Source organism: Marmota flaviventris, chromosome 13 (assembly GCF_047511675.1).
Source record: "Marmota flaviventris isolate mMarFla1 chromosome 13, mMarFla1.hap1, whole genome shotgun sequence".
Classification (NCBI taxonomy): domain Eukaryota; kingdom Metazoa; phylum Chordata; class Mammalia; order Rodentia; family Sciuridae; genus Marmota; species Marmota flaviventris.
This window is the reverse complement of record NC_092510.1, coordinates 19,637,492-19,661,630: the sequence shown is the minus strand read 5'-3', so window position 1 is coordinate 19,661,630 and position 24,139 is coordinate 19,637,492. Positions and strand designations below refer to the sequence as shown.

General features: G+C 42.5%; 1 protein-coding gene across 3 annotated transcripts in view; it reads right to left on the bottom strand.

Moving 5' to 3' along the window:
- Agtpbp1 (ATP/GTP binding carboxypeptidase 1) overlaps nt 1-24,139 on the bottom strand; it is a 277,856-nt gene that overhangs the window by 56,972 nt on the left and 196,745 nt on the right. Inside the window, exons 27-28 of one of the 3 annotated variants that reach the window (XR_011704081.1) lie at nt 7,479-7,588; nt 6,753-6,902 (exon numbers count right to left, since the gene is read on the bottom strand). The exons of the other annotated variants lie outside the window; for them this stretch is intronic. The gene's annotated coding sequence lies outside the window, so the exon portion shown is untranslated. Of the gene's footprint in view, nt 1-6,752; nt 6,903-7,478; nt 7,589-24,139 lie in introns of those variants that run through there. 3 annotated transcript variants of the gene reach the window in all.

The following is a 24,139-nucleotide window of genomic DNA, read 5'->3' as shown; positions in this document are numbered from 1 at the left end:
GACTCAATCTGGGCAGATCATATGACTTAAGAAATTTATCTATGCCTTCACTATCTTCTAATTTGTTGGAGTATAAGGATTCAAAATAGTTTTTGATTATCTTCTGTATTTCTGAAGTGTCTGTTGTGATATTGCCTTTTTCATCCCGTATGCTAGTAATTTGAGTTCTCTCTCTTCTTCTCTTCGCTAGCATCGCTAAGGGTCTGTCGATTTTGTTTATTTTTTCAAAGAACCAACTTTTAGTTTTGTCAATTTTTTCAATTGTTTCTTTTGTTTCGATTTCATTAATTTCAGCTCTGATTTTAATTATTTCTTGCCTTCTACTTCTTTTGCTGTTGTTTTGCTCTTCTTTTTCAAGGATTTTGAGATGAAGTATGAGATCATTTATTTGTTGGTTTTTTCTTTTTTTAAGGAATGAACTCCAAGCAATGAATTTTCCTCTTAGAACTGCTTTCAATGTGTCCCATAGATTCCGATATGTTGTGTCTGTGTTTTCATTTATCTCTAAGAATTTTTAAATTTCCTTCTTGATGTCTTCTATAACCCATTGATCATTCAGTAACCTATTGTTCATTCTCCAAGTGATGTATGCTTTTTCCTTCCTTCTTTTATCGTTGATTTTCAGTTTCATTCCATTATGATCAGATAAGATGCATGGTATTATCTCTACTCCTTTATATTGTCTAAGAGTTGCCCTGTGACATAATATATGATCTATTTTTGAGAAGGATCCATGTGCTGCTGAGAAAAAAGTGTAACTGCTTGATGTTGGGTGGTATATTCTATATATGTCCATTAGGTCTAGGTTATTAATAGTGTTATTGAGTTCTATAGTTTCCTTATTCAACTTTTGTTTGGAAGATCTGTCCAGTGGCGAGAGAGGTGTGTTGAAGTCTCCCATGATTATGGTATGGTGGTCTATTAGACTCTTGAACTTGAGAAGAGTTTGTTTGACGAACATAGCGGCACCATTGTTTGGGGCATAAATATTTATAATTGTTATGTCTTGTTGGTGTATGGTTCCCTTAAGCAGTATGTAGTGTCCCTCTTTATCTCTTTTGATTAACTTTGGCTTGAAATCTATTTTATTTGATATGAGTATGGACACTCCTGCTTGTTTCCGAAGTCCATATGAGTGATATGATTTTTCCCAACCTTTCACCTTCAGCCTATGTAAGTCTTTTCCTATCAAATGCGTCTCCTTTAGGCAGCATATTGTTGGGTCTTGTTTTGTGATCCATTCTACTAGCTTGTGTCTCTTAATTGGTGAGTTTAAGCCATTAACATTTAGGGTTATTATTGAGATATGGGTTGTTCTTCCAGCCATATTTGTTTATTTCTGTTACTAAACATGGTTTGTTTTCCTCTTTGATTATTCCCCCCCCCTTTACTGTCCTACCTCCCACTGTTGGTTTTCATTGTTATTTTCCATTTCCTCTTCCTGTAATGCTTTGGCGAGGATGTTTTGAAGAGATGGTTTTCTAGCTGCGAATTCTTTAAACTTTTGTTTATCGTGGAAGGTTTTAATTTCATCCTCCATCCTGAAGCTTAATTTCGCTGGATACACAATTCTTGGTTGGAACCCATTTTCTTTCAGTGTTTGAAATATGTTGTTCCAGGATCTTCTAGCTTTCAGAGTCTGTGTTGAAAGATCAGCTGTTATCCTAATTGGCTTACCCCTAAATGTAATCTGCTTCCTTTCTCTTGTAGCTTTTAAAATTCTCTCCTTATTCTGTATGTTGGGCATCTTCATTATAATGTGTCTAGGTGTGGATCTCTTATGATTTTGCACATTCGGCGTCCTGTAGGCTTCTAGGATTTGGGATTCTGTCTCATTCTTCAAGTCTGGGAAGTTTTCTTGTATTATTTCATTGAATAGACTTCTCATTCCTTTGGTTTGGAGCTCTGTACCTTCCTGTATCCCAATGACTCTTAAGTTTGGTCTCTTAATGTTATCCCATATTTCTTGGATGTTCTGCTCATGGTTTCTTAACAGTCTTGCTGAGCTGTCTATGTTCTTTTCCAGTTGAAATACTTTGTCTTCATTGTCTGATGTTCTATCTTCTAAGTGTTCTACTCTGCTGGTAGTATTCTCCATTGAGTTTTTAAGTTGGTTTATTGCTTCCTGCATTTCTAGGATTTCTGTTTGTTTGTTTTTTATAACCTCTATCTCCCTGTATAGTTGATCCTTTGCTTCCTGGATTTGTTTGCGTAATTCGTTGTCGAAGTGATCTTTCATTGTCTGATTTTGCTGTTTAATGTCTTCCTTGATACTCCAGATCATCTGAAGCATGTATATCCTGAATTCTTTATCTGACATTCCATCTGCTGCAGCTGTTACCTCTTCTAAAGTTGCGTTGACCTGCATTGCTTGTGGTCCTTTCTTTCCTTGTCTTTTCATACTGCTTGCGTATCTTTCCTGCAGGTGCGGGCGGCGGCTTTGCTCTCTCCTTATTCCAATTGGGGTGTCGTGGCTACCACGCCGGCAGGTCACTGGGCCTGTTCTGGGAGCTGGCGGCGGCTCTGTTCTGCCCCTACTCCAATTGGGGTGACGAGTGTACCACGCCGGCAGGCCACCGGGCCTGATCTGCCGGTCGGTTGCAGGTTTGCCTACCCTGCAGGCGCGGGCGGCGGCTCTACCCTGCCCCTACTGCAAATGGGGTGACGTGTCTGTCGTACCGGCAGGCCACTGGGCCTGTCCCGCTGGTCGGTCGCAGATCTGCCCACCTTTCGGGCACGGGTGGAGGCTCTGCTCTGCTCCTACTCCAATTGGGGTGTCGTGACTACCCCGCCTGCAGGACGCTGGGCCTGTTCCTGGCACGGGCGGCGACTCTGCTCTGCCACTACTCCAATTAGGGTGGTGTTTGTACCACGCCGGCAGGCTCCTGGGCCTGATCCGCTGGTCTGTTGTAGGTCTGCCTACCTTGGAGGCGCGGGCGGCGGATCAATACTTAGATTTTTTAATAACACTTTTTGTGGGGTATAGATCACTTAGCATGTGTGAGGTCCTGGGTTTGATTCCAAGCACCGGACGCCGTAGGGCGGAAGCTGCGGATGGCGGGAGGCAGAGGCACAGGCGGGGCGGGGACGCTGTTCCTGTTGCTAGACGACGCGAACTAGCCTCGTCACTTCCTCAGCCTGCGGTCTGCCCACTCCCCTGGCCGGAACAAGGGGGCCCGGAACTGCGGTGGGCTCAGAGTTGACCTCGGAGGTCCACGACAGCGGCCAGCCCGGCGGCGGGAGTCGGGGCCACGCCACCTGCAGGGAAGAACCCGAGCCGAGGAGGGAAGATGGCTGCAGACAAGGCTGCAGGTGAGGCGTCGGCGCCGGGTGCTGTGAGGCAGCGGGACGCGCGGGGGTGTGCAGATCCTGCGCGCGGAGTCGGCGGCGCCCCACCTTTCTTTCCTATCTGCTGCAAACACCAAATTTTAGCCTCCAATCAACAAATTGCTGGTGATTCCAATCTAATGCAAAGATATTCCAAAAAGGAGGCACACTTAGGAAATAAAGTCTCAGGCACACCTCAGAAATCTCCCTGTTGTGTGTACCCCACTTTTCGATAAATTTTATGTGATTTGGGGGGTTGACTCTTAGTTTGGCATCACCAGTCTTATTAAGAACACCCTGCTTGCTTACGTAATTCAAATAAACACAAATACAAAAGGAGAAACAATTGCATTTCTTAGATGGAAGACAGCGAACCATTGTTGCTGTTGCGATCTCATTTTGCATGGTTCTGTTCTGCCACTGGAATGGGATTGCAGACATTTGCAGGGCTGAGAAAGCAAATGTGAGGCCACTATTTCCACTGCTCCCATAAGGAAGGCCACAGGGGCTCATGTAGCTTGGCCTTTAGCTGGAAGCTAATAAAAAGTGGGAAAATAAAACACATTATTGCAGTCAGTACAAGAGAGGTGATACTCGGTTAAGCAGGCCAAAAAGTTTATGGCCTATTTTGCAGGCCCCAGTTCATTAAGCGTCCTGTTGAAAACTGTGCTGGTTCCAAGTTCTAAATGAAGTGAACTCTCCTGACAGTGAGACATTTGGGTAACTTCAGACTTTAAACCTCCATCATTTTCCCCAGAGGGCATCAGAAACTGGACTAAGCTAAGCAAATGTTGGCTATAGGACACAGGGAGCAGATCAGCCTGCCCAGTCCTTGCTGATGGGAAATGTACCATGGTTCCCTTATGGGGGTTGGGAGCCCTATGAGACTTAAGACCCATCTTGGCCACTGTCTCCAGCCCCAAATACAGAAATCACATCTTCTTGAAATGTTAGCTTACCATGTGCTGTCTTTGTGCTGGGCTCACTATAGCAGCAGCACCATGCCACCTCTGAAGTTACCACCCTGTCTTCATTTTGCTCTGTCACTGCCCTTGTCCCAGAGTCCCCTTTGTATCTCATTGCTGGACAAATTTTCTAACTTGAAGGAAAACTTCTAATTTCCTTTGCTTTCTTAGGCTCCTGCAGACAACAAAGGCTTCCTTTTTTCTCCTTCAGAGATGAAGCAGATTTGGCTCAGCAAGGACGGACAGTTTCTTAGCCTCAGGAAGGGACCCTTGGTTTTCTATCCACATGACCCTAGTAAATGGTGGGCATAGAGAAAGGGCCAGGGACCTTACTCACAAACACTTGTGACAAATGTATCTCCTCATCCATCTTTCCTGACCTGTAAGTCCTTAAAAACAAACATGACTCCTGCTTTGGCGCCATTTTGCCATTAAACTCCATTCCTTGATCCCAGACCTCAACCTTCTACTTCCATAGAGGCCTGGGACCTATGTATGATCTCCCAGAATAACTTTTCTTTCTTGATTTCCTTAAAAATGTTTTACATTAATCCCCAGTACCTATTTAAAGTATAGTTTCAGGTGATTCTGATGCATAAACGCAGATTGAAACCTTAGAATAATGTCTCTGAATACTGTTCAGTAGTTGTTGAACTGAAATCATGCATTGCATTTACTGGATTAGTCTGACTACAAACTAGGCATTAAGAGATATTACAAAATTATTAATAGTTTTTCCTAAGTGTGATAATAGTATTGTGGTTGTTAGAAGAATTTAAATACATACTTGTATAGCTCAGGATGGCTAAGTCCTATAGAGGAAAACATAAATAATTTAATCTGGAACTGGGATGTAGCTCAGTGGTAGAGCTTGCCTCCTCAAATGTTGAAGTCTTAGGTTCCATCTTCAGTACCAAAAAAAAAAAAAAAAAAAAAATTGAATCTAAATGAAGGGTATGTGGGTAGGTATTCATTATATTCAACTTTTTTCAAAGTTTGGACATTTTCATAATAAAAAACTGAAGTAAGGAAACAGTGAAATAAAATACTTCCTATAACTACAATTATGTTAATAAGAAAAAATAAAACCTTTATGAGATAAAATTTTTCCAGGTTAAGATTATGCTAACCATTCAGAAATCTAAAAGAAAATGGGCCCAGAAAGTGATGAAGATCTGTACACTGGGGTGATAATAGGTTGTGAGGCCAAAGACTGTGTCTTACATTATGGGGGTGGGTGTCATTTGCAACAGAACTTGGGGATAGGAGTTTGGGAAGGTTGGTCAAATTGTTTCCCTGGCAGTTTCACTGCTAAAAGTCCACTAAGCAAATAAGAAAGTGAAGAGGTTAAGACATATGCCTAAAGTTATTTGAAGTAGCACAGTGAAAGAGAAAGAGAGAGGAAGGAAGGGAGGAACTGTCCTTCAATAGGGGCTGATCTAGTCATAGGGTGAAATAATATTATAATAAGGTTATAATTTGATGAAGAAGAAAGGAGTTCAAACTTTTTAAAATTTTTTTGGTTGTAGATGGACACAATATTCTTATTTATTTATTTATTTATTTTTATGTGGTGCTGAGGATTGAACCCAGTGCCTCACACGTGCAAGGCAGGCGCTCTACCACTGAGCTACAGTTTCAGCCTGAGTTCAAACTTTTAACACAAAGAAATATAAGTGTTTAAGGAGATGGACATTGTAGATACCCCGATTTTATCATTACACATTGTATATGTGCATTAAATTACCACACCATACCCCATAAAATATGTAAAATCATTTTGTGTCAATTAAAAAGAAAAAAAACTTAAGGATATAGATCTATACATGTTAACTTGGAGAGATGCCCACAGTTGAAAAACTATCATAGACAGACAGACAGAAGCAAACAAGGAGAAACTATAGCTCTTGTGGGGTTTTTTTGTTTGTTTGTTTGTTTGTTCTCTAGTTCATGTTTTTCTGAAATTTTTTAAATGATCATTTATTACATTTGTATTAGAAAAATAAAAGTCCATTTCCTTTCAGTAACTAAAAGGATACAACCTTTCTCACCCAGAGCAAATTAGTGGGGACTCAACAGGTGGCCCTGCCTGTGCCCTGGAAGAGAAGGAATGGCTAGTGACAGAGTTTATGCTCCCACTTAGCCCGGACTGACAGGACAGGGCCACCAGACCTCCTTCCAGGGCTTGAGGAGTTAACCATGTGTGCAGTCCTCAGCTTCCCTACAATGAGGGTACATACTGCTATGATCCTGCTCTCCAGGCATGCCACGCTACATTTCATAGTTTGATTGAAATTGTGCCATCCAGTCTGTCTCTCCACAAACAAATGGAATATTTTGAGCTGCCAGCATTTGGAGGCTCACAGCTTGCATCTTTTTATGAAGAAAAATAAACACTGTGTATCGTAACAACCAAGTTATGATGGATTAAACATGCCTGGGATGGAGAACCATTTGCATGGTCCAGGCCACAGACTCAGAACAGGCAGGGGCTGGCTGGACAGTGATGTAGAACAGGCGTCAGGCGGGCAGACGCAGGAAATGTGTGGGAACTATATGTGGACATGCCATCAGAGAGGACACTCTTATCTGGTCACGTCCCCGTCCTTCCTGAAGAAAACAAGACATGCGTTGTTTATTCCAATGGTGACAATCAGTGGTGGCATCCAATTCCCTCTGTGCTTCCAGTCACGATTCCAATGATTCAAGCCACACTCCTCCCTCCCAGAAATCCTTAGGTTGCTCTGGAGACTAGAAAGAACCTCAAACCATTCACACATCATTTTCCAACTCATTCCTTAGGACAACTGCTCTTCTGATGGACCTCACAACAGTGGTTCTCAAAGTGTGGTCCTCAAACCATCAGCAGCAGTGGAGAACTTGGGAAAAATGCAAATGCTTAGGCCCCACCCCAGACCTATCAAAAGGTGGGCAGAGGGCAAAGAACACATGCCAAGTGAATCTACACTCATTTGCAAACTTTCCAGAAGTTTCTCAGTAAGTTCTACTTACATCTCTTTGGCCAGAATTGGGACATTTGGCCACTACTCACTGCAAGGCAGATTGGAAATGGAGCTTTTTATTTGAGCCGACTAGCATCACACCAACTGCCCAAATAAACCAGATTCTATCTATAAGGAAAAAGGGAAGGAAGGCTATTAAGTTGAAAAAAATGCAAATGCTTACCTCCTTCTTCCATCCCTTACAGCAGAAGGACTGAGGAGAGGAGAGAGCTCCCCCACCATCTATGCATGTGTCACCTGCTTCCAGATTCCCAACTTCATCCTGAGCAGGAGCTTCAATGGACAGGAGCAGACAAGAGAGTTATCAGCCCAGCAAGTACAGCCAGGTCTGAGAAAAGGCCTCTGCTTAACTCTCCAAGCATCTCCTTCATCCACACATTTTGCATGAGTCAGATTGAGCATCTGGAGCTGCTCCAACATCTGAGCCTGTCCCTCTCCAGCTTTTTGCACATACTGTTCCTGCTGCTTAAGATTCTCTTCTCAGGCTTCAGAGCCCAGTATTCTTCTCCTATGTCACCAGATTAAACATAGATTCCTCCAGAAAGACTTCCCTTATCACTCAAGTTCAAGTGAGAGGCCATCCTCTGAGTTCCCTTTACCCAGCTCTCCCAGAGCTCACCAGAGCCTGCTTAGCCATCATTCAGTAGTGCCTGTCCCCACTTCCCTAAACCAAAGACCCAAGACTGAAGCCTGACTAGCACATGAAGCAAGCAGATTGAATATAAATTCCAAGAGTAGACGAGTATCCTTTTAAGATGAGGACACTCTTTTGTTTCTAATGGGGAGGTGGAGACAGCTTATTATCACATACCCAGAGAGCACTTAGATTGAACCAACTGTCCCTGGGTACAGTGATCATGGATTGGCCATTTTTGAGACTCTTTCTTTCATTAAAAAAAAGTTACTGGGCTATAGATGCTGCTCGAGCAGTGAGCAGAACAGGAAAAAAAAGCTGAGTACGTCTCCAGATTTTGCATAATATGGAACTTACCTCTACCCCTCTACCTCTACCCAAAGATGACCCAATACTCCATTTGAATGAACCTGAAGGATATGGCTTTCTGTTTCCCACTCTGAGAATAACATCTTGCCTCTCCCTTCTCCCTGCCCTGGGTTTCAGAGGAAAGCACAGTTTTCCCTTAAAATGATAATTAACTGTCTCCACCTCCCTGCAGAAAAAAAAAAAGACAAAGGAGCAAAAGTTAAATAAGATATTAAAGAACACAATTCTCACCAAGAGGTCAACAGACTCCTCAGAATTTCCCAGGTAGCCCTTTGCTGTGGTTTAAATGATGGTGCCCCTCCAGATATCACGTTGAAACTGACTCCCCAGTGCAACAATCTTTAATATTTGTGATCTTGGAAGCCAATTAAGTTATAGGGCTATGACTTTATGAATGATATTAGCACCCTAACCACATGGTTTTAGGGAGACCTCCTCCTTATCTGTTTCTCCCTCCATGACAGGACACAGTATTCTCCCTTCCTGAGAATTCAGCAACAGGTCTCACCTTTGGAAGCAAAGAGCAGCCCTCACCAGACACCAGTCTGGCTGGCACCATGATCTTGGACTTCTCAGGATCCAGAACCATTAAAAATAAATTTCTATTGTTAATTATCAGTCTGTGGTATTTTGTATAGCAGCACAGACAGACTAAGACACTCTATCAGAAATCTAAATTCCAAACACAGACCTGGATTTTTCTGGGAATATCAGGCAAAAAATGTTTGACATAACTCCACCAGACTATTTACAACCCCAAATGGAAAAACCAAATTCCCAGAGCCTCCAGCAAGTGCATTGACTACGTCAGCCTCTCACTCATCCACATGTAGTGTCCCTATTTTCTGAAAAGAGATGAGATTCCCTTCCAATGGTAATAGGAAAAAAAATCACAGCTATACTCTTTTCTTTCTTCACCACATATTCCTATGAACTGATTTTTGCTCTGTGCTTTTTTTCATTTAAAGGCAGCAGGTCAGAATTAGTTTGGGGAATCTTTGTCACATTTGTTCACTAATAAAAATTAGGGAAAAATAAGATATGGTCATGGAAAAAAGCAAAGCCAAAAAAAGGAAAGGATTAATATTTGTTTAATACCTAATATATATATAATGCACTAATAGTTGTTTTCATTCATTATCTGATCAACACCCATGATCTGTTGAGGTAGGTATCACATGAGAAGAACTGGCACTAATTTCAGTTCTACTTCAAGTATCATTAGCAACTGATTTATTTTATTGATGAGATGATAGACCATAGAGAAGTTTAGTAATTCATTCACTATCCACAGCAGAGGGAGATAATTCTAATATGATTCCTTTTTTTCTTTTCACAACTTTAACATGACCAGCTTTCTGCTCTTCTGTAACACAAAGCCCAATTTGCTATCAGAAGGACCCCTTTCCCCTACCAATTGCTCATCCACAGTGATCCAAGCTTCTGGTTGGTAGGACCTTTCATATCTTTTTGACAAACCACAGGAGACAAAGCTGCTCTGGACACAGTTTGAGCTGCAAAGATTTTTGGAATAAGGAATTTAAAACTCACTTTAAAAAAAAGATCTCAACTCAGAAACAAATAAAAAGAATTTTTCCACTGTGGTGGACTGGAATATCTGGACAATTTTCCCAGCATGTGACATCATTTTTCTTCCAGATTTCCAGGTTAAAAATAGTCCACAAAGCCTTTGAACCATTGTCTTTTTAAAACACAATATGGATTGTGTGTGTGTTTACCACTTTGAAGAATCGCTTTGTGACACGAGACATGCTGACAAGCTGTTCTGAAGGCATGACTGATGCTCCGCAGGACCCATAGACTTGTTGAACTTAAACAAAACACACACATGGCTCCTACATGGTGCAGCCGTTCCAAACTCAGCACAAGACCCCCATTTTCTCTCTCTTACGCAGGTAGATCAGGGGCATGCCTGATCGGGCAGAATTTTAGGAAGCTGCCCTATTCTAAGTGCTTTCTCATCTGGATGGACTGCATGTTCTGCTCAAGAAAGACTCATGTAGGTGACCTCTCTAGGCTCTGTAAAGATGAGGTAGTAGGACTCCTCCACCTTAGGGCCTTACCAAGGGCTTTCCCTCTGCTATCACTTAATATGTGCAGAGCAGTTTGCTGAGAGATATGTGAGATGTCTTGTGGAGCCAAGACACAATGCGAGCCCAGGGACGGGGCCTGGTTTGGATGTCGTTTGTCTCACAATGTTCATGTGCTGGAGCATTGGTCTCCAATGCAGTAGTAGGGCTTGGTGGAAGGTCCTAGAGGTTCCACCCTCATGAATGGACAATGCTGTTTCTCAGGAGTGAGTCAGGTCTGGCAGGAGTGGATCTTTTCCCATTAGAGTGGGTTGTTTTAAAAACAGCAAGCCTGATCCCTCCCTAGCCTCCAGTTTCCTTGCTCATACACATGCCCCTTCTGTGCCATTTCCCTTTCCACTTCTCCACTGTGTTGTGATATATAATCAGGAGCTCTTACCAGGAGACTGATACCTGCACCATACTGTTTGGTCCTTCCAGCTACCAGAATTTTGAGCCAAATAGACATCTTTACTAAGAACCCAGTCTTGGGAATTTTGTTCTATCAATATAAAGTGAACTAAGGAGGACTGGGAACTGACCTATGTCTTTGAGGTTCACAGTTTAGAGCCCCTTGATTATACTGCAATGCCTTAGCCAAGATCAGTAGGCTCCCCATAAACTCAAATTAATAGTAAGCAGGGCATGGACTTCCATGACTAAGTCTCACAGTCACCTGCTGGCTGTCCCTGGCAATGACTCCACACCCAGGCCCTTTCCTCCTTAGGATATCTGTGTCCAACCTGGATCCATAGGAGAGATGACAAGGACCAAATATGAGGAGTAGTGGTTGGCCCTCTTACCAGAGTATAAATCCAAGGGTTGAAGGTGTATATCCTCTGGGCAGCAGTCACTCCTGAATGTCCCTCCAGAGTCCTTGGTCAGACCCAATATGCCAGCTTGGCTAACTTTTTCTGAGCATTATCAGGCATAGCCAGAAGGAAGTGGTGAATCAACAGAAGAAGTTCCCCAGATTCTGTGTAAAGGCAACTGGAGATCCAATTCAGGATGTCCACCCTCCATGGACTGGTGGTCCATCAAGAAGAAGCACCCCTGTAGAGAACCACCAGCTGCCTTCTCCCCTCACTTCTCCCAAAGAACCCAGAAGAGGAGCCCCAGGTTTGAACTCATGGTAAGGAATGCCTGTCTGCTCCAGCTTCCCAACACTGCCTTTATCCTTCCAGAGACACGGGACTCGCCCTTCCTTGGTCATTTTATTCCACCTCTAGTCATTTTCTTATACTGGGTCTGAATCCATCAACCCTCACACTTTCACCCTGAACCTACAGGGCCCACTGAGACCAGTACAATCTTTCTGATATACCTATCATTAGAGCATCTCTTAACTTTATGGAGAACAGGGATGAAGCAGTTTTCTTTTGGTGCAGTTTTTTTTTTCCAATACTGCTACACCAAATTGCCCCTTTCCTTCCTTTGATGACATTTTGTGCTCATACTATAGATTTAACCTCAAATCCAACCTAAGCTTCATCTCCCTCCTCCAGCTCTAGCTTGAAAGACAGACACCCTGAATGGAGGGGTCACAGTCCACCTCAGAGTCCTCCTTTTTGGGATCATGCTCCTCTTGCATGTTGGAGTGAGGAGATAGGAGATGGGATTGAATAGTGTTTCTTTCCTCCATTGGGTTGCAACGTAGTCTTCATCCTGATGAATGCCTCTACTTCTTGGCCTAAGAGTGAGAGACAAGATTTGGCCCTGGCTGTAAGATTTCCTATTGACAGTGGAAGCTGTTGGTGCCCTCTGGGGTTGATATTTCAGAAGGTGTGCATCTGAATCCTTCAGCGTATCCTATGTGATCCTCTACATGGCACAGCTCCTTTCAGTCCTTCTAGTGCCCTTAGTTTGTGCCACCAGAATACATCCCATTGCCCTTTAGGAAATCTGGTCCACCCCCTGGGCCACACTCAAGTAGAACACTGGAAAATCTTCTCAAGCCCAGCCGTCTGCCACAGGACCCCTCCCTGGGCCCATGGAAACACCTCTGCCTCATCTTTCCTACAGGGTCCATAGGCTCAAGCTTTGTTCACCAGTAATCCCATATCCATTAGAGGCACAAGTAAGACCACATTTGGAGAAAAGAGGCTGAAAATCCCACATTCCCAGCCATTAGGGTTTACATATGAGGAGTCCCTTCAAAGCTCTTGAGTCAATGGAGGAATGTTCAGAGGTAAAGTGATTAGATTGTTAGAACTATAACCTAGTCAGTCCTAATTTGAATGGACTGACTGGGTAGTAACTGTAGGCATGTGGGGCTTGGCCAGAGGAGATGGGTTACTGGGGGCATGCCCTGGAAGGGTTCATTTTGCCTGCAGCCCCTTCCCAGCTCCTTCTCTGTGTTTTCTAGCCACCTTGATGGGAGCAACTTTCTTCTGCCCTGCGCTGTGACCATGATGTTCTTCCTCATCTTGGGCCTAGATCAAGGGATTTGGCTGTTAGTGGACTGAGACTTCTGAAACCATGAGCCCAAATAAATTCTCCCTCCTCTAAGTTGTTCTTGTCAATTATTTTGGTCAGAGCAATGCAAAGCTGACTAACACACGAGCATTAAAAAGTGAAGATGGACAAAACCACTCCAAGAAAATGGCACATTGTAATGGATTAAAAAATTAAGGGAAGGAAGAATATACAACTCTGAGTGCTACGAAGTTATGTAGTTCTTTTCTAAGAACATTCATATATGGCAAATAGCTCCATGCAAACCTGGACACCAATACTTGCTGAGTTATTGGGGCCCAACTCTGTCAGACAACTCCCCACACCACCTGGTTGTCATAAAGGACAGCATTGGGCTGCCCAATGAGCTCATCTGTTATGAAACTATTATTCCACACTGAGTTTTAACTACCTAGAAAGCCTTAAAATTCAACTCATTCTAAACAACTTAATGAACAAAGTATATTTTCCCCATTTTCATACTCTCATAACTTGGAAGGGAATTAAATAAACGTTCTACATGCTTGCCAAAAAAGCAAAAAGCATCACCTTGAGGCTGAAGCCAAGCATGAGAAAGTTTAACTCAAGCACCGTGAGAGGTGGTTCTTTCTATTAAAGCAGTCGTGTCACAGTTTCACCAGTTATGTGTGGCACTCATCTCACGGTAGCCTTGGAGGCTGCCATTTGATCATTTTCTCTCCTCTTTTTCACCATGTTCCTACTCTGTATTAGTTTTCTGTTGCAGCCCTAAAAATGACTACAAATTTAGTAGGTGAAAACAACCCTAGTTTATTATTCTGAAGTTTTTTCAAGTTGGGTATCTGGGCACAGTGTGGGTTAGTTGGTTCTCTGTGTAATCTCACAGGGACAAAATCAAGGTGGCATGGCTGAACCCCTTTCTGGAGGCTCTGAAGTTGAACCCACTTGCAAGTTCATTCAAGTTGCTGGCAGAATTCACTTCCACGTAGGACCAAAGTCCCCCTTCTCTTGCTGGCAGCTGGTAACCCAGGTCACTTCCAGTGTATGCGTGTGTGTGTGTGTGTGTGTGTGTGTGTTGCAGAGGACAGAGTGCGGTGGAACTTGGGGCTTTGAACAAGAATGGACTGACTGTGCAGTAACTGTAGGCATGAGCGGCACGGCTAGAGGAGGTGGGTCACTGGGGGCATGCCCTGGAAGGGTTCATCTAGCCTGCAGTCCCTTCCTTGCTCCCTCTCTCTGCTTCCTGGCCCCCGGGAGGTGAGCAACTTTCTTCTTCCCTGTCCTGTGACCATGATGTTCTTCCTCATCTTGGGTAGGCAAGGGCTCTACCACTGATCCACAGCCCCCAGCATCTACTGTCAGTTTCTTACAGATACCTGCATCCTGTGGCTCCTGGCCTACCTCCTTCATCTTCAGAATTTTGCTCTCTGTGTCATCTTTCTCAGGCTTCTGCATTGTAAGGGTTTAGTGATTACACTGGCCCCATGAAAGATAATCCAGGATAATCTATTTTAAGGAAATTTGATTAGTAACCTTGAATCAATCTGCAAAGTTCCCTCAGAGCAGTACCTAGGTTAGTATTTTAAGGAATGATCAGGGACAGGAATCTTTGGAACATCTTTAGAGCTTTGTTCACCACACTCTTCCTATTTACTAAAAAATTTTAGTTTATTTTTCTTCTTGCATAGATGGAGATCCAATCGATTTTAGTACAGATTTTTGCTTCCCCTAGACTCTTTTGAGGGATATCTAAATTGTAGCACCTCTGCCATTTAGATAGTTCTGAACTTGCTATTCAACAGTGTAGGCTGGAGTTGTGGTTCTGGTAAATACAATGACTATCACCCGCACATACCATTCAGATCTGCCAAAGACTCACTTTCCTCCGTTGTAAAACAGGGAGGATATTACATCACTTGGAGGGTTGTTATTACAATTTAAAGAAGTGATATATTTGGAAATGCTTTGTAACTCTAAACTGCTTTACACATGGTGTGCACATAGACATACACACAAAAATTAGATGTGGTTCAAACATCACCTCTCTGTGAAGTGTTGTCCAGTTCCTCAAGGCAGAATCAGATGTCCCCAGAGCTCCTGGATCATGCCTCTAAAATGCACTTGTTTAATTCTACTGGGATTGTTTATTCATCCCATTAGACTCATCTCTTCAGGGTAGGGACCACATCTTATTTGCTGCCATCTCTATGGCACTGAGCATAGTTCCTAACAGAGTTGGCACATAGCACACACTATAAAAAAGACAACAGCCCTTCCTACCTGTCCCAGTGCTAGCAAGGAGCTGGGCTTCTACCAAATGACCAGAGGCCATGGGCATGGGCTTTGAAGCATCTTAAAGGAAGCCAGGATCTGCTTGGGAAGGTAAACAAAACTAGTGCTTAACATTCTTGGATCTTCCTCTCCCAGTTAGTGATATACATCAGCACACACCACTTCTTGTTTTTAGTTTTACCTTTTTACATTTCCACAAACTCTTACCTCAGATTTCTCACAGCAATTAATAAACTTTCAAGTCAAAAAGATTGATCTTGATGTCTCTTTATCTCCTTTACACACCCATCATCAAGTCTAATTGTCTCCAAAGGATTCCTCAAGTCCCAAGCTTTGGAAACCCCAATCTTTTATAATGGGCAGTAAGCAGGACTGCCTAACTTTGCCCCAGAGACTGTCATTGTACACGTGAACAAAAACGTATGCCCTTTGCTTGAGAAGAAGACAATAAGCCTACATCCCCAAGGCAGTTTTCTATACAAATATCCTTGAAAATATAGACCTGAATAAAAGCCGTCAGTGCCTCTGCTTATGAGATACATAGGAGCAGAAGATACACATGAGATAAAATCCCTGCCTTCTCCTTAGGCTACCCCACTCACAAAGTCAGATCTTTCTCCTTCTACTCCAAACTCAGCAACATCAAAGACAGAAGCAGAAGATCCTAAAGATCTAAAAGAATATTAGGACCTTGGGTTTCCTCACTCCGGCTAAGGGGTGGCAAAGCTCCAGGGGGGTACAGGAAGGAGAAGAGAAGGGAGAAAGAAGGCAGATTTCCTGTGGGATACTATTAGGAGGCTGACACAAGGCAGCCTTACCCACTGCACTGTCCCCAGAGGTGGGTAAGACAAAATAAGGGCCTGGTTTTCATTATACTCACTCTCCCTCTGCTTTCATCAGCTTTTGCATTACTGTGACCAAAGGACCTGACAAGAACAATTTAAAGGAGGAAAAGTTTACTTGGGCTCATAGTTTCATAGGTTCCATTCATGGTTGGCCAACTCCACAGCTCTGGGCCCAAGATGAGGCAGAACATCAGGGTGGAAGGGTGTGGTCAAGAAAAGCAGATAAGGACTGGGGTTGTGGCTCAGTGGTAGAGCACTGGCCTAGCACGTATGAGGCCCTGGGTTCAATCTTCAGCACCACAGAAAAATAAATAAATAAAATAAAGGTATTGTGTCCAATTACAACTAAAACATAAATATTAAAACAAAAAAAGAAAAGCAGCTCAGAACATGACAGCCAGGAAGTAGAGACAGTTCTACTCACCAGGGACAAAGTTCTGTGGATTGTACCAATGTCATTTTCCTGGTTTTGATACTGTATATTAAATATGCAAGATGTTACCATGAGAGTAACCAGATAAAGGATATGAAAGCGTGGAGCAGGGGTGGGGGAACAACCACCTTTAAATCTGTTATTTCAAAACAAAATAGAATTTTAAAACAATCTCACCAGTCTCATTTCAGTGAGATATTGGAAGTCAGTGGAATTAATATATACACTCAATCCCCCACCTTTAAGCATAAGTCCCTCCAGTCTCTTGAATTATACTTAATTTCAAAATATCTATCAGATGTACAACATTCTGTTGGAAGTAGTAAGTAGGAAGTATCAATTGTGCCACAAATAATGCTGAAATTGAAAAGAATAACTGGATCTCATTCACTAAAAAAATGAAGCTCATACTTAACATTGCCAAAAATATCTTCCATTTATACAAGAAACAAAACTCAGAGAAATCTCATATACAGTTTAACAGGAAAAGTTGGGCTAAATCACTAAATGACAGACCTGAAGGATTTCAGAAACTTTCTATTCAAAACTATTACTTTATAGACTATGTGGTTTGAATATAAGGTGTTCCCCCAACGCTCCTGTGTTAATGCAGGGATATGCAGAGATGAAATAATTAGATGACAAGAACTATAACCTAATGGGTCCCTCCTAGTTTGAATGGACTAATAGGAGCTAACTGTAGTAAGTGGGGCATGACTGGAGGAGACAGGTCACTGGGAGCATGCCCTGGGAGGGTGCATCTTAACTGAACCCCTTCCCTCCTGTCTCTGCTCCCCAGCTGCCATGAGTTGAGCAGCTTTCCTCCACCATACCCTTTGTCATGATGTCCTGCCTCATCTTGGGCCCAAAGCAAAGGAGTCATCCCACCATGGACAAAACCGCTGAAACTGTAAGCCAAAGTAAACTTTCCTCCTCTAAATTGTTCTTTTTGGGTATTTTGGTCACAGCAAAATTTGACTAACACAGAAACTGTACCAGAAGTGGGTCATTACTATGACTAACCTGACCATATGGTTCAAAAACCTTTGGAGTTGGTTGGCAGAAGTTTGGATATGCAACCTGGAGAAGCTCTAAAATGTGGTAAGCAAAGCTTAATGGGCAATTTTTGTGGGAGTTCAGAAGACCAAAATGCTGACACTAAAGACTGCTTATGAGGTTTCAGAAGGAAGTGAGGACTCTATTGGGAATTGGACTAACAGCCTGTGTAGGTCAACTTTGCATCACTGTGACCAAAATACCTGACAAGAACAACTTAGAGAAGGAAACGTTTATTCGGACCTCGTTATTTCAGAGACGTCAGTCCATAGAGAGCCAAGTCCATTACTCTGGGCCCAAGTTGAGATAGAACATCATAACTGGTGGAGGAAAGCTGCTCACTTTATGGCAGCCAGGAAGCAGAGAAGGAGAAGGAGGTAAATAGCCACAGGGAAGAACCATCCTTCCAGGGAGTGCCCCCAGTGACTCACCTCACCTCCTGTAGCCAGGCCCCACCTACCTAGGGTTACCACCCAGTCAGTCCATTCAACTGATTAGGTTACAACTCTTGTGATTTAATCATTTTACCCTGAATATTCCTATATTAACACAGGAGCTTGGGTGAGATACATCATATCCAAACCATAACAAAGCCTTTCATGCTAAATTCCAGCAAAGAATTTTGCCTGTGTCCTGAGACTTTGTGTGAGACTGAATTTAATGATGAACTGGAGTTGGGGATATATCTCAGTCGGTAGAGTGTTTGCCTCACATGCACAAGGACCTGGTAGCACCTAAATAAATAAATAAGATGAACTAATTAATATGGTGGAGGAAATTTCACGGCAGCACAGCATTCAGTAAATGGCATGGATTTTTCTGGCAAATTTTAGCCAGGCTTACTGTGAGAATCAGGAGTAAAAAGTAGGGATGAAAAATTGCTAAAACCTAGAATCTGACCAGAAAAGTGCACATAAAACTGCAGCCAAGGAAAGTGTGGTTGTTGAAGAGATTATGACTACTAAAGAGATGCTAATTACTTTGCACAGAGATAGTAGAAAACAAGACCACAGGGGAAATTCCTTTGAGAAAAAAAAAAAAATCCTAGGGACACCATGCTTGCACAGGGGGAAGGCTAGGACGTTGTTTCACTATACTCTGTTACCCAGGCACTCAGCAGCCACTGCAACCAGGATCTCAGGGGCCCAGGTATTAAATGAGCTGGCAGCAGATCTTGGTGTCATCCATGTGGTGCTGTTTCTGCAGGAATGCAGGATGAGTTAAGGGTCATGGAGGCTTCCACTGAGATTTCAAAGGAAGGTTTGGGAAGCCAAGCAAAGTGCAGCAGGGTTGGAATTTCTGTAGGCTGAGAGGGTGATGTGAGACCCAAGGAATGAAAAGATGACAGTAATGTGGACTGTCTGCTGAAAAAAAAAATTGCTGGCTACAGAGAAAGCCAGGATACAACCAGCAAGGCCAAAGGGGCAGAACTGCCCAAGTCCTTTGAAAGCACATCTCACCACCATGTGTCCTAGATACTATATGCAGAGTTATGGGACCGATTTTCCTGGCTGGGTTTTGTTCTATTTTGGTCCCATTCCTTCTATCTGCGCTCCAATTCCTCCCTTTGGAACGGGAATGTGTACTTTATGCCACTGTATATACAGGTAACTTTCTTTTGATTTTTATAGGAGCTCACAGCCAAGAGTTTGCCTTAAGTCTCAGATGAAACTTTGGACATGGACTTTTGGACAATGCTATAAATGTTAAGACTATGGGACTCTTACAGATGGACTAATGCATTTTGCATTATATATGGACATGATTTGGGGGCAGGCAGAGGCAGAATGTTATGGTTTGGATCCTCCAAAATCTTCTGTGTTAATGCAGGAATATTCAGAGGTGAAATTATTGGGTCATGAGAGCTGTAACCAAATAAGTCCATCCTAGTTCGAATGGACTGGGTGGTAACAATAGGTAAGTGGGGCATGGTTGGAGAAAGTGGGTCATTGGGTCATGCCCTGGAAGGGTTCATTCTCCCTGCAGCCCCTCTCCTCTGTTTCTCTGCTTCCTGGCCACAAGAGGTGAGCAGCTTTCCTCCATCATGCTTTTTTGCCATGATGTCCTGCCTCACCTTGGGCCCAGAGCAATGGAGTTAGTCCACCATGTATTGAACCTCTAAAACCATGAGCCAGAATAAATGTTTTCTCCTCTAAGTTGTTCTTGTTGAGTATTTCAGTCACAGAGATGAAAAGCTGACTTTTCATAGATTAAGAAGTGAATTCCAAGGACATGCACTATTTGCCCATGTTTGACTAAGGATTAGCTGGGTCTCCATTCAGTTCTCTCGACTTCCCTAACCAACTCTGCTTAGGAAGCAACGAACCAGCAAAATTTATTAACTGGGAATTTGTTTGCAATTTTGGTGAGAAAAAAAATTATTTGTCCATTTATCTAAGACTGCTAGCTTCAAGAGAACTGTTAATCTGTGAAAATACTGGTTCTAGGCTTAGAATCCTTAGTTGAAATTTAAAGGTCCATAATGTGTTATATGCTTGTTAAATTCAAGCACATGATGTCCTAGGGTAGAATCAATAGTAACTTTGGTTATCCATATAGTTGTGCTTGGCCCTTTCCCTTCTAAGCCCTAAAAGAAACTGAACAATTCCAATTAACTTCCCAGTGAAAGGGTGAGTCCTGTTTCTGAAAACAACTAAGTGGTCTATGGCCATACCATCCTGAATGTGCCCAATCTCCTCTGAAAACAACTAAGTGGGCTTGCTGGCCAGGGGCAGCTAAGGGCCTTGAAGGAGATGGGGTCAGGTATAAACTCATCCCCAATGAAGGCAGTTGGAAGGCAAGTTGAAATGAAATCAGAGCTTTATACCCTTACAATTCATTATTTTTCTTTCTAAATCTAAATCTAATCCTATTACCTACTTGCTTAAGACCCATCCATAGTCCCCCATGGGCCTATGGATATAGCCCCCTGGCACAGCTTTCAAGTCCATTTGTGAACAAATTCCGCTCAATTCTCTTCACCTACCAAACTCCACCCCCCTGCTCATCTTGTTCCCTCTGCCTGGAATCTCTAACCTCCTTCATCTGTCCCCATGCCGCCCACTCCTTAGCTGCCAACCCCCTTCCCCACTTGCTATAATTCTCCAGGTCCATGATAGGACTAGTCATCCCTCTGTGTCCACTGGCACTCTGTCTTTCTCCAGGCACATGATGTGCTGTTATGTTGCATCATTTCATTTACTGAAAGTACAACTACCTCCTCCTTGGGATTCTGAGTTCTCTGAAATAAGGACCATGTCTTCCTAACCTTTTATATTACTTTTCCCTACTTTGTGACTTATAAGTGAATGAATGCTCAAAATTAAGAGCTGCCAACCTAATAGGCAGATATTCTACATTTCTCAAACCTAAAGGCAGCCACTATTTTCATTCCCAGAGTAGAACAATCAGATCAGGTCAGTAGTAGGAAAGAAAATCTTTTCATTTTCGGATAGACCTATAACTTCTAAACAAAGAACAGGAGCATCAAAGATAAAGTTTGAGGAGAAAATCAGTCCTGAGGAATTTAGTACAATTTTGCAAAAGAATAAAAATCTTAACCAGTAATTGAACAATGACTTGACACTTTGTGCTTTTTGAAATATATAATGTACCAATATGACCGCAGACCAGTAGTGAGATAACTAGTGTCATTGAAAACTCCATTACCAAAAATCCCATTTGCTCTGGTTTCTCATTTCACATGAGCTATCATCTTGCTGTTCTCCTGTAACACCACTTAAAAGCCTCATTATTAGGAAAAGGGAGTACACATTTGGACAGATGGGGTGTTTGCAATTATATTTTAAGGTGCTTCCCAAAGTTATAAAGTCGAAGCCATAAATGACATGATGGGCACATAATTGTCAACAGAATATGAAACAAGCCTGAAATTAGAGTCGGCTCTGCAGAGCATAAAGGGATGTCCAGCAGAGCACACACATCAGAAATGACCCAATGGGGAAGGGGACCTTAAGGCCAGAACCAGAAAAGTGGGTGACCTCCCCAAGTCACTTAACCTCTCTTTGACTGAATTTCATCTGAAAAGATAATGGGACTTAATGACCTATGAGGCTCCTTTAAGCACTAAAGCTCCTAGAGAGAGACAAAGCAATTCTAAAATATTAAGTAAAATAAATGAAACTGAGCCAAATGGATCACCACCCATGGAGCTCTGCCATTTTATTGAGCTATTATTTTGTGCTGAATGTTGTGCCTATTATCCTACAGATGTAATTGAATCCACACAATAAAGCCAAATCAGCATTTTTGCTATCTTACAGATGTGGAAATTCAGGCTTAGGGATACCCAGATGGCTTGCCCAAGGCCATCCAGCTGGGTAAATCACAGGGGAGCAGGAGATAAATTCAGGTCCGAAAAACCCAACAGCCAAGCTCTTTCAAATAAGCCATGCTTCCTGTTTGTTTATTCATTTGTTTTGGTTTTTTAAGGCATCAAAATGTTCATTATGCACAAATCTCACATACTGTGCTCTTATGTCATAGGCAACTTTTCCTTTTCAAGGCTGTCCCCATAGATTATTTAAATTAGGCTCCAGATCTGGGCCCAATGGCACATGTCCATAATCTCAGCTCTGGGGATGCTGAGGGAGGAGGATCACAAACTCAAGGCCAGCCTGGGCAACTTAGTGAGACTTTGTCTCAAAATAAAAATTAAAGGGGCTAGGGATGTAGCTCAGTGGTAGACACACTGCCAAAAAATAAAATAAAATAAATCAGGCTCAACTTATATGACAATATGAAAGATTTCTGAAGGCCATGCAGGGCCTGCTCCCGTTCTGATGATATCCCTGAAGAAGGGAAACACATGTTTTCCCAGGGATGTTTGGGCCCAGTTTTACCAATGAAGACCACAAAATAAAGGCATGAGTCTGATAAGGACTGAAAAGCTGAATGTACAAGGGTCTCTTGAGTTTGTTCTTCTACTGGAGACACTAACTGAAGTGGCTCCAATGTCCATTAAATCTTGAGATTATTTTTGACCCAAAATGAAGAGGCAATTTCCAGGAAGTTTTTAGCAAGATATAAAGGCTGAGGAACATCTCTTGCCTTCTCTTCCCTCTCTTTGTTATAAATGTAATTGTGGGAATAGAACAAACTTATGAATTGTACCATTTTCCTGCAGCCAATACGTTGTTGCTATTTATTTGGGTCTCTATAACCTCATAGGCTATGACAGTAATGTTTGATGATTTAATAAAATGAACATTAACTCCCAAACGCAGACTAATCTCATGTTAGAAAAGAATACCTATAAAAGGGCATTCTCTGTCCCTTTGAACAAAGTCCAAATCCATAGTTAATAGGAATCCAACCAAGATTCCCAGTTTGGGACAATGAAGCAAACCTACTGTGGATCTGAAGATTCACTAGCAATGCTGATAAGTGGTGTGGTTAAATACACAGGCATCATTAGAGAAAATTATGGTGAACTTAGACCTCTGGGTGTTTCATATGTACTTATGAACTCCTGCTGGGAACTATTTTCTTGGAGGGTGGGAGGTCATTTACGGGGGACTGAATTCAGGGGCACCCGACCCTGTGCCACATCCCTAGCCCTATTTTGTGTGGTTTTTTTTTTTTTTTTTAATTACAGACAGAGTCTCACTGAGTAGCTTAGTGCCTCTCTAAATTGCTGAGGCTGGCTTTGAGCTCCCGATGCTCCTGCCTCCGCCTCCCCAGCCGCAGGGATTACAAGTGCAGGCCCTGCCGGGAACTATAGAACTAAAGATAGTTTGGTTTGTCTTCCCATGTGGACCTGTAAAATTGTACTATTCAACTTTCTACTTCCCTAATTCTGTAAAAATAAGTTTCATCATTCAAGATGACATTTGTATTCAACCTAAAACTTCATTTCTCTGGGCACGGGCTACCTCCTGCTCCACATCAGGGACCTGTCACTGTGGATTCAGCAATAGTTCCAGTTGATGGTCTTCTCTGAGCCCTTCCCACAGGTGGTAGCAGTGGGTGGACCAGGTATATTACTCATTAGTGTCTAAGGCTGGTCTCCACATGAGCCCCTTTGCACTAACTTTCTAGTGCATCCCCAGGCAGGTGCAATAGGACGTGCTTAACTTGGGGTACCTCCTCCAGGAGTATACTCACATTACAATTTTACTGGCGAGTGTTTTTCATCATATAGAAACACTAGATTCACAAAAAAAAATAGCATGGGAAATAATTGTTTTAGAACCATATATTGGCTCTTTCTCAGTCCTTGAACATTTTCCCCAAAACCATGTTCTTTATCCAAATCTAGATAACAGGGCACTTCTTTTTCTCTGTTTTTGCTTTAACAACAAGAGTTTATGGTGGGTATGACTGGGGAAATAGATCACATAGTGGTTGAACATCATTCTTACCTACAAGGAGGCATATGATGGGCTACCCCTGATAAGATAAATATGATGGAACAGAGGCCATCCTGACAATTTCCTGTCTTCAGGGTTGGACTTAAAAGTATACAATCTATTGTTTCATAACACCTGTTCCTTGGTGGTTGGCAAAATGGTGGTGCCATGTCTGTAAGCCCATCCTTGAAACATACTGGATATGAAATCTTCTCCCTGGTCACATCCTGTAGAATCTTTGTAAAAAACCCCATGGTAGTTTTTAGTAGCTGCTTTCTACAACCAACTGATTTTGCCATCA